The sequence below is a fragment of the Mus pahari genome, chromosome 10 (assembly GCF_900095145.1).
Source record: "Mus pahari chromosome 10, PAHARI_EIJ_v1.1, whole genome shotgun sequence".
Lineage (NCBI taxonomy): Eukaryota > Metazoa > Chordata > Mammalia > Rodentia > Muridae > Mus > Mus pahari.
In genome coordinates, this window is record NC_034599.1 from 9,401,778 (window position 1) to 9,416,343 (window position 14,566).

Sequence of the window (14,566 nt, forward strand, 5' to 3'; positions counted from 1 at the left end):
CCTCATAAGATGGACCCAGTGGGATTCCAGGACAGCCAGAGCTACACAGAGAAACCCTGTCTCGAAAAACCAAAAAAAAAAAAAAAAAAAGATGGACCCAGTGGTGCCTATCTGTAAATTCAGATGCAACAGGATTGAGGTCAGCCTGAGATCAACAGGACCCTGTTTCAAAGAGTAAAGTAATTAATGTCTGCTAATGCCCCAGACATTCTGCTATAGCTGAGTAATACTACACTTAGGAGTAGTGATCATATAGTGGAATATTTTCAGCCTTTGATGGAAAGGAAACTGCATGTGGATGGGCAATGGGGAGATTAGCTAGGTGAAGGACACAGCCACTGAGCGGCAGAGGCCACACAACTGGCTACTCAGCAGTAGCTCAAGTAGACAGTCACAGAGGCACAAGGTAAAGTGGTCATTTGAGTAGTTATGTGACATCAGTGTATCCAAGAGGTAGATGAGCCTTGTGCCTGCTACTAGCAAAGCTGCTCGTTGTAAGTGTGTAAATTGCTAAGTGGACAAACTTTGTTATAAAGTGTTATTACAATTTAATAAAAGAAATCTGTATCAACATTTCATTTACATGATGACAGGACTTCTGGGTCAATGTAGCTAGCTCAATGAAGGTCTGAGAAATAGGGTTTCCATTGGGGCAATAAGAGTGCTGAATATGATTACCAAGTTGCATGCAAATATCTGGAGGAGTTCCAGTTTGTCAAAATTATATTTCCTGAGAGACTTGTGGCTCTCTGAATGTGCATTTGAAAATATCCTACTATGGCATTAAAATATTAGATAGTTATTTTTGTCCCATTTTCAAGTTCTTCATAATTTTTCTTTTATTGAAAATATTTTTTCTCATACAATATACCCCTATTATAGTTTCCCCTCCCACTCCTCCCCCCAGTTCCTCCCCATGATCTCTCCCCTCTGGATCCACTCCCTCTGTCCTCATTAAAAAAGAGCAGGCTTCTAAGAGATAACCACCAAACATGACAAAATAAAATATAATACGATGACGCAAAAACTGTCATATCAAAGTTGAACATGGCAGCCCAACATGAGGAAAAGAGGCCAAGAGCAGGCACAAGGCTCAGAGACCAACTTCTCACAGTCAGAAGTCCATATAAAATAGACTGCAATAACAGCTATAAGGTAGATGCAGAGCCGTTTCTGTCCTCTGCTGCCGCTTCGTCTCTGTGAGCTCAGATGCCCTTCTGACTTAGAAGGCCTTGGTTTCCTGGTAACCTCTATTCTCGCTGGTTCTTCCAATCTTTCCACCTCCTCTTCTGCAGGATTCCCTGACATTAGAGGGGGGGGGATTTGATGAGACCTTCCATCTAGACTCTGCATAATGTCTGGCTGTGGGTCCCTGCGTCTGTCTCTTCTGCCTCTCTGATGATGACAGGATAAGGCAGTGATCAATGAGTATAACAGAATATCACTAGGAATCATTTCATTGTTTGTTTGTTCTTTTTAAAGAACAGATGTGTTTGTCTTTACCTTAAGTAAAAACATCATCTGGTTGCTGGGCTGTCTAGTCTCTGGTTCTTGGTTACCCTGGTTACCCAAGCAGTGCTGAATGTGAGTTTCTTCTCATGGAGTGGGCCATAGATAAAAATTAGACATTGGTTAGCTACTCCTACAAATTCTATGCACCATTGTCCTAGCATATTTTATAGGGAGCACAGATTGTAGGTCAGAAGTCTTGTGTCTGGGTTCATGTCCACACTTGTCTTTCTGTTGCCTGCAAAGTACCTTTCTGCATCAGAGGGATTGGAATGTAGAGTAAAGGTTCAATGTAGGCACCAGCTCTGCATCTCCATGTTCACACGAGCTGTGTGTGTTGTCCTCAGCAATGGGCAATACTGCCACTTTGTGGAGGTCAGTCTTTTGTCTTAGCAACAGTCTGGGCTGTTTTGGGATTTACATGGAAATTCCTAGGACAAAAACTCAATGGAATATAACCTTGTCCTACCACTGGAAGCCTTACCTTGTTACAAGAGGTGTTGAGTTGAAGACTCCGTATTCTCCATTACTAGGAGTCCTTATTGGGATCATCTTCATAGATTTCAGGAAGTTTCCACTGCATTAGGCTTCCCCTCCCCCCATTTCCAGCCATCTTTTCATACACTCTCTTCCTCCATCCTATCTCTGCATGAACGGATTCCTCCACACCCATCCCAATCTGCCCCAAGTCCACCAATAACATCTATTTCCCACTCCCATGAAGGTCACTGCATCCCCATGACCCCTGCCCCCCTTTACCTAACCTCTCTGGGTCTACAGATTGTAGTTTTGTTATCATTTACTTAACAGCTAATATCATTTTACAAGTGAGTACATACCATGTTTATCTTCCTGGATCGGGGCTACCTCATTCAAGATGATATTTTCTAGATCCATCCATTTGCCTGCAAATTTCATGGAATCATTTCTTTAACAGCTGAGTAACACTCCATTGTGTAAATGTACCACATTTCCTTCATCAGTTCTTCTGTTGAGGGACATCTAGTTTGTTTCCAGTTTGGATGTTAGGAATAAAGCCTCAATGAACACAGTTGAGCAAGTATCCTTGTGGTAGGATAGAGCATCCTTTGGGTATATGCCCAGGAGTAGTAGATGGAGTCCCAACTTTCTGAAGACCACCATATTCCACAGTGGCTGTGCAGGTTTGCACTCCTATCAGCATTGGAGCAGTGGTCTCCTTGCTACACATCCTTACCAGCATGAGCTGTCATTTATGTAACTTATTCTAGCCATTCTGACAGGTGTAAGATGGAATCTTAAGGTTGTTTTGATTTGTATTTCCCTGATGGCTAAGGATGCTGAACATTTCTTTGTTTCTCAGCCATTTAAGATTCCTCTACTGAGAATCCTCCATTTAGTTTTGTTCTCCATTTTCAATTGGATTATTTTGCTTTTGATATCTAATTTCTGGAGGTATATATACACACATATATATTGAATATTGGTCTTCTATTATTTGGAGTTGGTAAAAATCTATTTCCACTGTAAGCGACTGCTTTGTCTGATGTATGATGTCCTTTGTCATGCAGTAGCTTTTCAGTTTCATGAGGGAGGTCCCATTTATTAATTTTGATCTTGGTGCCTGTGTTTTTAATGTTCGGTTCATGAAGTTGACTCCTGTGTCAATGCATTCAAGTCCCCATTTTCTTTTCTATAAGGTTCAGTGTATCTGGTTTTATGCTGTGTTTTTTTTTTATCTACTTGGGTGTGACATTTGTTCAGGGTAATAAATATAGGACTCTTTGCATTCTTCTACATGCACTCATCCAGTTTGACCAGCATCATTTGCTGAAGATATTGTCTTTTTTTTTTTTTCTGTGTGTATTTTTGGCTTCTTTATTGAAAAACAGGTACCCATATGTATTTGGATATATGGTTTTATATCCTGATCTCTTTCATTTGTCTTATTTCTATTGGGTCTTCGATTCAATTCCACTAATCAATGTGTTTGTTTATAATGTCAATACTGTGTGGTTTTTATTTCTATAGCTCTTAAGGACAACTTGAAATCAGGAATGGTGATTCTTCCAGAAGTTGTTATTGTTCAGGATTGGTCCGACTATCCTGGGTTTTTTGTTGTTGTTGTTGTTGTTGTTGTTTTGTTTTTGTTTTTCATTTTTTTGTTTTCCATATAAAATTGTAAATTGTCCTTTCAATGTCTGTACAGAATTGTTTTGGGATTTTGATGAGGATTGCATTGAATTTGTAGATTGCTTTTGGTAGGATGGTGATTTTTACTGTTAATCCCACCAATCCATGAATAAGGGGCATCTTCTAATCCTCTGATATCCTTTTCAATTTGTTTTTTCAAAGATTTAAAATTTTATTTATCATACAAGTCTCTCTCTTGCATGGTTAGAGTTACTCTAAGATATTTTATATTATTTGAGACTATTGTAAAAGGTATTTTTCCATGATTTCTTTCTCAGTCCATTTGCTATTTGCATATTAGAGGGCTACTGATTTTTGTTTTTTGAGTTAATCTTGTACCAAACCACTGTGCTGAAAATGTTTGTCAGCTGAAGAAGTTCTTCAGTGGAATTTTTAGGGTTGCTCATATATATCATCATATCATCTGCAAATAGTGATACCTTGACTTCTTTCCTTCCAATTTGTATCCCCTTGATTTCCTCCAGTTGTCTTATTGCTTCAGCTAAAAGTTCAAGTACTATATAAACTAGATACAAAAAGAGTGGATAGCCTAGTCTTACTCCTGATGTTAGTGGAATTACCCTGGTCCAGCCCATCTTGTACCCTTTAAGCTTACTCCTGATGTTAGTGGGATTATCCTGGTCCAGCCCATCTTGTACCCTTTAAGCTTACTCCTGATGTTAGTGGGATTATCCTGGTCCAGCCCATCTTGTACCCTTTAAGCTTCTTGCACATTTATAGGCATCTCCTTCTTTAGGTTTGGAAATTTTTCTTCTATGATTTGTTGAAAACATTTTTTCTGGGCCTTTGACCTGGATTTATTCTCCCTCCTCTACCTAATATTCTTAGACTTAGTTTTTTCACAGTGTCCCCTGCTTTCTGGATGTTTTATGTCAGCAGTTTTTAGATTTACATTTTCTTTGACTGATGTATCCATTTCTTTTGTTTTATCTTCAGTGCCTGAGATTTTTCTCTTCTATCTCTTATATACTGTTGTTAATGCTTGCCTCTGTAGTTCCTGATTGAATTTCTAAATTTTTTGTTTTCACATTTTCCTCAGTTTGGGTTTTTTTTTTTTTTGGTTGTTGTTGTTGTTGTTTGTTTGTTTGTTTGTTTTTTTATTGGTTCTACTTCCAACTTCAGGTCTTGACGAGTTTCATTTATGTCCTTACACTCATTTTTGTGTACTTTCTTATATTTCCTTAAGGAATTTATTAATTTCCTTTCTAAGAACCTATACATATTCATAAATATCATTTTAAGGTCTTTTTTTCTTGTGCTTTGACTATGTTTAAATATTTAGGGCCTTCTGTTGTAGAATATTTGTGCTCTAATGAAGACATACTGTCTGGTTGTTATTGATTGTGTTTTTAGGTGCTGATTTCTAGATATCTCTTTGTTGTGTGGGTCTTTTGTTCCTTAGTTTCCTTCTCCTATCTGGATTGTCAGAGTAGGACGGGTTTGCATTGCTTATTTTCCTGGCCTGGTGTGTGCACAGGGAACGCCTACCGGCATTAGAGGCTGGGTAACTGTGATGAATTGGAGGAAGGAAGGTTGGAGGAGCTCTTTGTGAGACCACAGCAGGTTTCCAGAAACTACGGAGCTAAGGATAAGAATTAGATGTCAGGAGCAGTAGAAGAGGTGTGGGTGCACCTTCAGCCTACTTATTGCTGTAGGAGGAGTGGTTAGCAATTGATCCTTAAGGTGGTTAAGGCCCAGGGTATCCTGGGAGAGGATGTAAAGGATGCTGGGAGAGGAAGGAAAGGAAGGGGATGGTCTGTGTAGTTCACAGGGGATGTGGGGAGAGGTGAGGGAAGACTGCAGCTGATGCTCTGTTGCAGCACGAGGGAGGGATGAGACTGTGGGACTGGTCCTGGGCACAGGAGGGAAAAAAATAGGAGAAGGGCTGCAGGCAGCCTACCTGGTTTTCCGGCAGGCATGGCCTGTCTGGATAAACTTTTACTGAATGCTACTTCTGCTGTCATAAATTAACAATGTTTTTCTTCAAAACGAAGACGTGTTCATGCCTTCACACCCACATGAAAGCCAATATTGTATGTTTTGTGCTAACTGAATTTGTTCAATTAACTGCCTTATTTGGTTTTTAAAGTTTGAATTAGACATAGGCTCAACCTATAGTCTTTATACAAACCATGACATTATGATACTCTAATTTATATTATGACACGAATTCAATGGTAACTACTAAGTGTAGCCCATGACCCATACCTCTAAGCTGTGTAGATGATGCTCTATTAGCCTGTTTTATTTACACAAGTGTAACAACAGGTGTTGAGCCACTGCCCTTTTTGTTATATTGTCAGCAAAACCAAAGAGAAATGACTTACTTAATTTCTAACTGAAGGTCATAAAAAGAATCCAAGAGTATGGATTCAGACTGAAACTGTGGTTTCAATGGCCTGTATTAACCAATCTATTTTCAGGCTAAGGAACTAACACTCAAACTGAGTTTGAGTTGCAGTTCATATAACTGTGAAAGAATTCTGCCTTATGGGGGTCCATATCAGTAAATGGGATCCATTGCCAGCCAACAAGTGACCTTCTATACACTAGCAGTGAGCCATAGTGCTTCTGGGATGGTTTTGCAGGTGTTGATCCCACAAGGAAAGTACAGCCCTGCTCCTTGATGGTGGACACCATCATATTCCTGATAAAATAGAATTTATTCTCCAAGACGCCATCACCAGCATAGCTTCAGTTGTATTGTAAGTTGATCTATTTATATACTAGCAGAAAGGCTGATTTCTAGAAGTCCTGGGTAAATCATGCTACTGGGTTCAGTGGAGACACTTCATCTATTAGAGTGCTGGCCTTGTGATCATGAAGACCTGAGTTTGATCCCCAGAAACCATGTGGAAAATGTTGAATGTGGTGGTGTGAGCTGGGGGTGGAGACAATGAAGTTTCTGGGGCTTGAAGGTCAGTCTGTCTAACCTACAGAGTGAGTTCCAGACCATTGAAAGAAGTTGTCTCAGAAAGCTTGGTAGATGACACCTAACACATGACACCATAGGATGACCCATCCCCTACTCACAAATATATGTACTTGCATAAGCACATAAAATAATTGTTATTAAATGCTAAGAGATTTGGTTAAACTGGTTACAATAGTATATATTTATTGAATTGTTATAAGCAGTTTTACCTACAATGCAGTCAGTATCTTTTTTTTTTTTTTTGTAGAATTGCTATAGATTTTTCTGGAGGTAACATCTGTGAAGTTAGAAGTTGCAAAACTGAAGTCTCAAGGGTTTCTTTTTTTCTAAGCTGAATCTAAAGTGACAGGACCTCCTCCTAATACCCACAGGCACAGCGCCCTTCAGATCCCTAGTGATCCATTAGCTTATCATCCACACCAGGATTTCCCACAAGACGCTTTCACTAATTCCAAGGGGTTGGTGGGGAGAAGAAGACATTCCTTCTCATTCACACAGTACAGTAGGGCAAGCATCCAAATGAGATCAAGAGAAAATGATCCCATATGCTCATCAGGAAACAGAACATGCAAACACGACCAACTATAGTTTAGAACAAGCAATCACACGGAGGTTTCTCTCAAGGATTTTATTTGATCCGATATAATTGATATGCACCCTGCTGATCTTTGTCCAGTTACTGTCTACTTTCATGATTCTCTCCTTCCCTGTTAGTGCCATCCAGTGATTCCTGACTTGGACTCTTGGTCTAGATGTGAGCTCAGCCTAGAAAAACTGACTTCTTCCATGGCTTCTTCCTCTCAGCTTATGTGGTTTTGCACACCTGTGGTAGCCAGGCACATTGATGTACATTTGTGATTCTACCACCCCTGAAAGCTGAGTCAGAATCTGGGCTCAACCTGAAAAGAGGAGGGAAAAAATTGAGTCCAGATGGATGCTAAAAACATGGAAATTTGGTGTAACCTTTCCCACATAAAGGATTTAGGAAAGCTGTGAGAGAAATAAGTGAGCTATGCTGACAAAGACAGGTGATAGATATACCCTAAAATGTGAAAACATCAAAATGTCAAGAAATAATAATAGAAGCAGCTTCTAGCACAGGATGGGTTTGGAGGTTCCCTGGGCAAGAACATAGAGGATGGTTGACAAGGAAGGAGAGATGCCATGGAGATGATTTGAATGTGAGGAAACCATTTCAGGTCTGTGAGAAGAGAGTGAGAGATGTGTCAGCTGAGAGTGAATGACTATATCCAAGGTGACCTGTAAGATAAAAACATGCTTTGACAAAGCAGGTGTGGGGAGAGAGGATTCCCACTGAAGGCTGAGTCTTCACTGGTTCCAGGGTTTTCATGGTGCCACTGTTGATTTTTTTCTATGAGAGGAGAAAGACTAAGGCCATGTAAAAAACTCACTATTAAATAATGCCACATGACTTGCCTGCCTATGTTGAGGCGGTTCTTAGACTCCGGAGTAGGTTTCTTTCCCAGCGCCTTAAAAAAAAATAATCCCTTTTCTCTGTCTGTCCAGATGCCTCATGTCTGGGTATATAATAAGTTATTATTTTTCTAGGTGAAAAACAATGGGCTTGAAGCTAATTTTAGCTTTCTGAAATAAGACAGATTTGAATATTTAGATAAGAGAACACGTTTCTTTCTAGGAAGACTTAGTAGACTCCTAATCTGGTGTGAGAGAGAATGAAGCCCATTATCCGTCTTTTCCTGAGGTTTCTGCTGAGAGCATAGCCAACAGGTAGGCTGCTAGCTCTTGCATCTGCTTCTGGAGTCTGCTCATCTGTAAGGAAGTAGCTGTGCTCTTCTTTCAGAAGCCCCATCTCTCTTGCTGTCCCTACCCTTGACACTGTGCTTTGCCCAGATCCCTCCAATCCCATTCTGGGAAGTGCTGCTCAACCTAACTTTTGCGTACCTCCACCTTAGCCCACATATACTACTAAGAGGGTATACCACGGTAACCAGATTTCTGTGCCAAATGATACTTGGGTATAGAGTTATCAATTTTCTGGGGATGGCAAGGCCTTAGTCTTGGAGAATGACAGCACTGCACATTCTGATGCTTTAAGTTTGATGCTCCACAAATATCCACAAGACCAAGTTTAGTGTTGTTCCTATTCTAGTATAAATGTCCCTGTAGGTTTCTGCCTAACTTCCATTAGTTATCACAAGAAATATTTAAAATATTTGCTGATAATTCTAGATTTGTCTATTAATTGTTCCTGGATCGCCTATTTTAAAATGCTTTTATCAGCTTGGAATTATGGTATTTGAATGCATTATTCATCATTCGTTTGAGGCATGCCTCTTTATCCCTTATGAATATTCTTTGCTTTGAAGTTTACTTTTTCAAACCAAGCCACTCCTGTTACATTTAAGTTTTATTTTTAGAATGATCTTTGCCCATCTTTTACTTTTAACTAATTTACATCATTATGTTGAAAATTATTTTCACATAAAGTATATTAGTTAGGTGTTGGATTTTTAAACTCCTACCTATCTGAATTTCACTTTTACTTGGAGTATGAAGAACATTTACATTTAATGTAGTTATGGTTTGAGTCATTTTGCTATTGTTACAACTGCTCTTCATTTCTGGTTTCCTTTCTTTCTTTCTTTCTTTCTTTCTTTCTTTCTTTCTTTCTTTCTTTCTTTCTTTCTTTCTTCCTTTCTTTCTTTCTAGTGATTCCAGTTTTCTGTTTTGTTTGCTAATTAGCGGTTGCTTTAGGGTTCAATGATTGCCTTGAGGTTCAATGATTGCTTTAGGCATCAGTAATTGTTTTAGGGTTTAATGATTGCTTTAGATTTTACAGGATATCTATTTTAATGGACCACATACCACTAGTCACTGTCACTGCATTTACTTCACGATGTTTAAGAACATTCTGACAGTAGTTTTTCATCTCTGCCTTCTTAGATTTTACGTTGCATAGACTAACGTTTATTCTCAGTGGTTTTGGGGGCTGTAGATGTTCAAGGTCAAGGTGATGGCAGGCCCTGTGCCTGGTGGATGAGAACATTCTGGGTGTATCCCCACAGGCCTTCCACCCTTGTTTAAGAATGCCCTGATTCTGGAGACAGTTTCTAGTTAATTCCATCTAGACTCTATGGCTATTGCTACTGAAAAGTCACAACTTAAATCGACTGTGTTCAGCACTTGCTAGCATTTATTACTTTGGGAGAGTTGTTTGTAGTCACTAAATCACTTATGTCTCTTGCATCTCCAAAGGATAGGTCTAAGTAAGAATGGAGTTCTCTTTTGTCACGTCTTACAAGTGCACTGAGCTGTCACTAGGGCACTATCCTCATGCCCTGAAGCTCCACTTCTGAATAACAAATCCCCAGAGTCTCCAATACTGGTGTGGATTTTAAGGAGCATAAACTTGCAGTGATGATATATTATAAATGTCCAAATAACTTGCCATTGTGTTTAGTTAGCTCATATTATCCATATGAAGCCCATTTCTGCTGCTCTTCATTTGTTTTATTAATTCAAATGTTTTATTAGATATTTTCTTTATTTACATTTCAAATGTTATCCCCTTTCCTAGTTTCCCCTGTGCCCTATCTCATTCCCCCTCCCCCTGCTCACCAACCTACCCACTCCTGCTTCCTGGTCCTGGCATTCCCCTATACTGGGGCATAGAACCTTCACAGGAACAAGGGCCTCTCCTCTCATTGATGACCGACTGGACCATCCTCTGCTACATATGCAGCTGGAGCCATGAGTCCCACCATGTGTTTTCTCTGATTGGTGGTTTAGTGCCAGGGAGCTCTGGGGTACTGGTTGGTTCATACTGTTGTTTCTTCTATGGGGCTGCAAACCCCTTAAGCTCCTTGGGTCCTTTTTCTAGATCCTTCATTGGGGACCCTGTGCTCTGTCCAGTGGATGGCTGTGAGCATCCACTTCTGTATTTGCCAGGCACTGACAGAGCCTCTCAGCAGAGAGCTATATCAGGCTCCTGTCAGTCTTCATTTCTCTATATAGATCAGGTTTCTATCTGGTATCACCTCTTACCTGAAGGATTTTTCTTTAACAAATTTATAAGGCAAATCTTGGGTGGTATGATGGGCTCAGCCTTTTTGTGTCTAGAAACACCTTTATTTGAATGATGTTTTTACTGGATAAGTTAAAGCTCATTGGTTTGTTTCTTTTGGAACTGTAAATACCGTCCACCATTTTTTTTCACTTCCATTGCCTCAGGCAATGAGTCTGCTCTCACTCTTGTGTTTTCTTCTGTGCACAGCACCCAGCATGTCCCTTTTTTGGGATTTTTTAAAGTTTTGTGTATATCCTTCAGCTGTTTGCCAATAATATTCCTAGATTTATTTTTCTTCAGATTTCTTGGACAAAGCACTTATTGGGTTTCTTGGATTTAGGGTTCTCGTTATATTTAGAATGTTTCTTGTCGTTATTCCTTGACTATGTATCTCTTTGGGATGTGAGAATTACCTAAGTTAGGCCATCATAAGCTCTTGGGTCCACATTGTATCTTCTATCTGAAGATCATTCCGTGTGAGTTGTAATGGTCTGCACTGAAGTTGACCATTCTCTACCTCTGTAACATTTCTTCTTGTATTCTGGTCCAAAGTGGCTTCTGTTTCAGCACATCATTCTTCTTACATTGGAGCTCTGTAATAGCTTTGCCTCAATTTAAATGTCCAATAATCTAGATAGTTTAAATGTCCTTCTTTGGATCATTTTGAATTGATTCTGACTGACTTTTCCCCACCATGGACCATATTTTTACATGTTTTTGTATGTCTGATGACCTTCAGTTGAATTCCAGACATTATGAATGTACTGTGAAGAATTCACTTTGATCCATGACCAATATATTTTTAGTTTGTCTGAGTGGCTTAAAATTCTGAATTCAAATGATCTTCCTACCTCAGCTTCCCAGAGTTGAACTACAGGCATGCACTATCTACCAACATAAAGCCAGTCTAAACTTAAATTAGAGCCTTGGGGTGTAGCTCAGTAGCAAGTTACTTGCTTAGTATTCATGAAATTCTGGATTTAAGCTCACGTCCCATAAAGCAAAACATACCAAACAACAACAAAGCACTGTGTGTGTGAAAGTGAGCACACGTACCCATTCAGCTTCTTCAAATTCAAGTTCAATGCATTCTTTGCTGTATGCATCAACCAATCAGCATATAAATTTGTGTGAGTTACCATAACATTCTGTCTTTTTACCTCCACTCTTTAAACATGCTGTTCCCAATGACTGAAGTGAAGCCTCTCACATTTATTTGTTAACTTCCTACCCTTTATTTGTTAGTTCAAATATTGCCTCCTTGACACATTCTCTTGAGTCCCAGAACTAGTTTTAATCCCTTTTTCTAGGTTCTGAGAATTCCATTCTTCTCATGAAACTTAATTTCTTGGAGTACTTATTATAAAACTTGACCTCTTTAAGTGTAGGAACATTAGCTATATACATGGGTAGGAACATTAGTCATATACATACAAATATATACACATACACACATATAAACATATATATATATATATATATGTATATATATATATATATATACACACACACACACACACACACACACACACATGCATATGTGTGTGTGTGTGTGTGTGTGTGTGTGTCATTTATAGTGGAGAGCCCATAAAAGCATTGACTTAAATTCCCTTTCAATTTAACCAGCTGATTATACCTCAAGGACATATTCTTCATCATTTACTTCAAGGGCCCTCAGTGAGAAGGGAAGGTACAGAGGCGTGTGAGGGAGAGTACGCGAGCTTTTGACACCAGACACACATGGGTTTAAATGGTGGCCTCTTCATATATTAGCTGAGTGACCTGGAAAAGTAGTTTGCTTTCCGAGTCTCAAGGTGTCAGTGATGTTGTTAACGAGGATACAGCAATAGCTTCTCTCTGGAGATGCTATGACAAGTGCATGAGGTGAGTAGATAAAGCTCTTAATGCAATGCTTAAAACAGGTGCTGCCTGGCCTCTGCTCATCCACTTGCTGCCCCACTCTTGACTTCCTTGCTCACCTCCTCGTGAGTAAATTATTAACACTGATAAGTACCTCTGAAACATGGAAGAAACAGTTCCCTTCTCTAAGCTGACAACAAAACCACTGACAAACCTAGATTTAATGTAAGATCGGAGAGTTCTGATTCAAACGCCTTCACTGTGGTGAAGAGACTGACATTCAGAGAAGTTCGTTTTCCAGAGCCCCAGAGAAAGCAGTGAAGATCTTGGGGACAAACACCCCTAAATATGTTAGGGTTACTGAAGTTGTACAATGACAGTCTCATGTTGAAACCTAAAAGGTGGCACTCGTGTGACAACAGCTGACAAGGAAGGTGCAGGTGCTGGGGCCCACACTGTCATCTTCTCCATGTCTCAAACACAGGATTGCCAGTGTCAAAGTGTCAAGAGGATCTGTTCGCCACATGGCTCCTGTTTCAAGTCGTCCACTAGTTGCCACTAGCATTCTGTGTGTAAAACTCATAGGAGAGGCAAGCTGTGGCATAGCCACAGAGGCCGGGTCCATATGCTGAACTGTTGGGGAAGGTGGCTGGTGGCTAGGAAGGGAATCGTGAACTCTAGTGTCAGGTGGTCCTGACATGAATCGAGCCATTGGCATCTTATGAGTGTATGCGTTGTTCTTCTTAGTTGATCTCTGGGACAAGTGCCAGAAAAATAAATGAGGCCCAGAGCCCAAATTAAACATTGCCTTATCATTATGTCAGAGACAAAAGCATGAAGATAAAAATCTCAAAGCCAAATAGATCTAGGACAAAGGGGAATCAGTGGCAGCTGGAAGCATAGCTCGGAGCTAAGAAGTGTAACAAACTAGGCTGGCCGTCTGCTCGGAAGGAGAGGGAGCACTGGGGCTGCTGATGGGTCTGATGATCTCTGCCCAGGCTTGCGACCTGCTCTCTCTGTAGTTCAGTCTCCTCCATTAAATGGGGAATGTCACACTCTTGCCTGTTTACAGGAACATTACGGATTAGTTCTGCAACAGCTTCCCATTCTGCCTGTGGTTAGCATCTCCCTCGGCCTCCATGATTTCCTAAGACCCTCAGGGAGGTGCTGCCTTTGTACCTTAGCAGAAAACACATAGCACAATGTGGTCAATTCACAATGCTCTACATTTTTTGTAGATGATTCTAAAATAAAACATAGCTATTCTGGGCCTCAGTTTATTCAAGCTGAATTAGAGGTGAGGATAAAAATAATGTTCTGTTCACAGAATACTTAATATAATGTTAAGACATTGTTAAATGCTTATTAGTATTGTCAAATTATACATTTTTACTTTAATTAAACCTTTCGTGTGTGTGTGTGTGTGTGTGTGTTTAGAGCTCATATAGTGGCATGTTTGTGGAGGTCAGAGGGCAGATTTGTGGAGTTGGGTTTCTTCTTTCACCTTAATGTGGGCTCTGGGACATTGAACTCAGGTCATCCTGCTTGCATGCGAGCATCTTTATCAGCTGAGCCATCTTGCCATCCCAAACTCATTTTAAACAGCTAAGCGTACATACAGATATATACATGTCAAAGGCTTGTTTAGACTATCAATGAAGGAAGCAAGAAGAATGGTAGCAGAGATATGGAAGAAGGCAGTCTGTATAGTTAATGGAAGAAAAATGCAGATTTTTAAATAACTATGAGAGACTTCTTTTTCATCTGCCTGCTGTGTTGGATTTTGGAAGGAGTATTCCCCAAATTCAAGTTCTCCAAGTTCTCCTTCCTGCGTAGTGACTTTCCTGTCAGTTAATTTCTGCATGGTTTCTGCACAGGTTTTCTTATGAGCTGTTATAGTTTAACAGTGATTTAAAATAATAAAAGCGAACTGGGTTCCTGTCAGTAAGTCCTGTGTGATTCAGGGATGCTGAAGTGAAATTAAGTTGTGTACAAAACTGTCAGTATCCCATGGAGCCAGT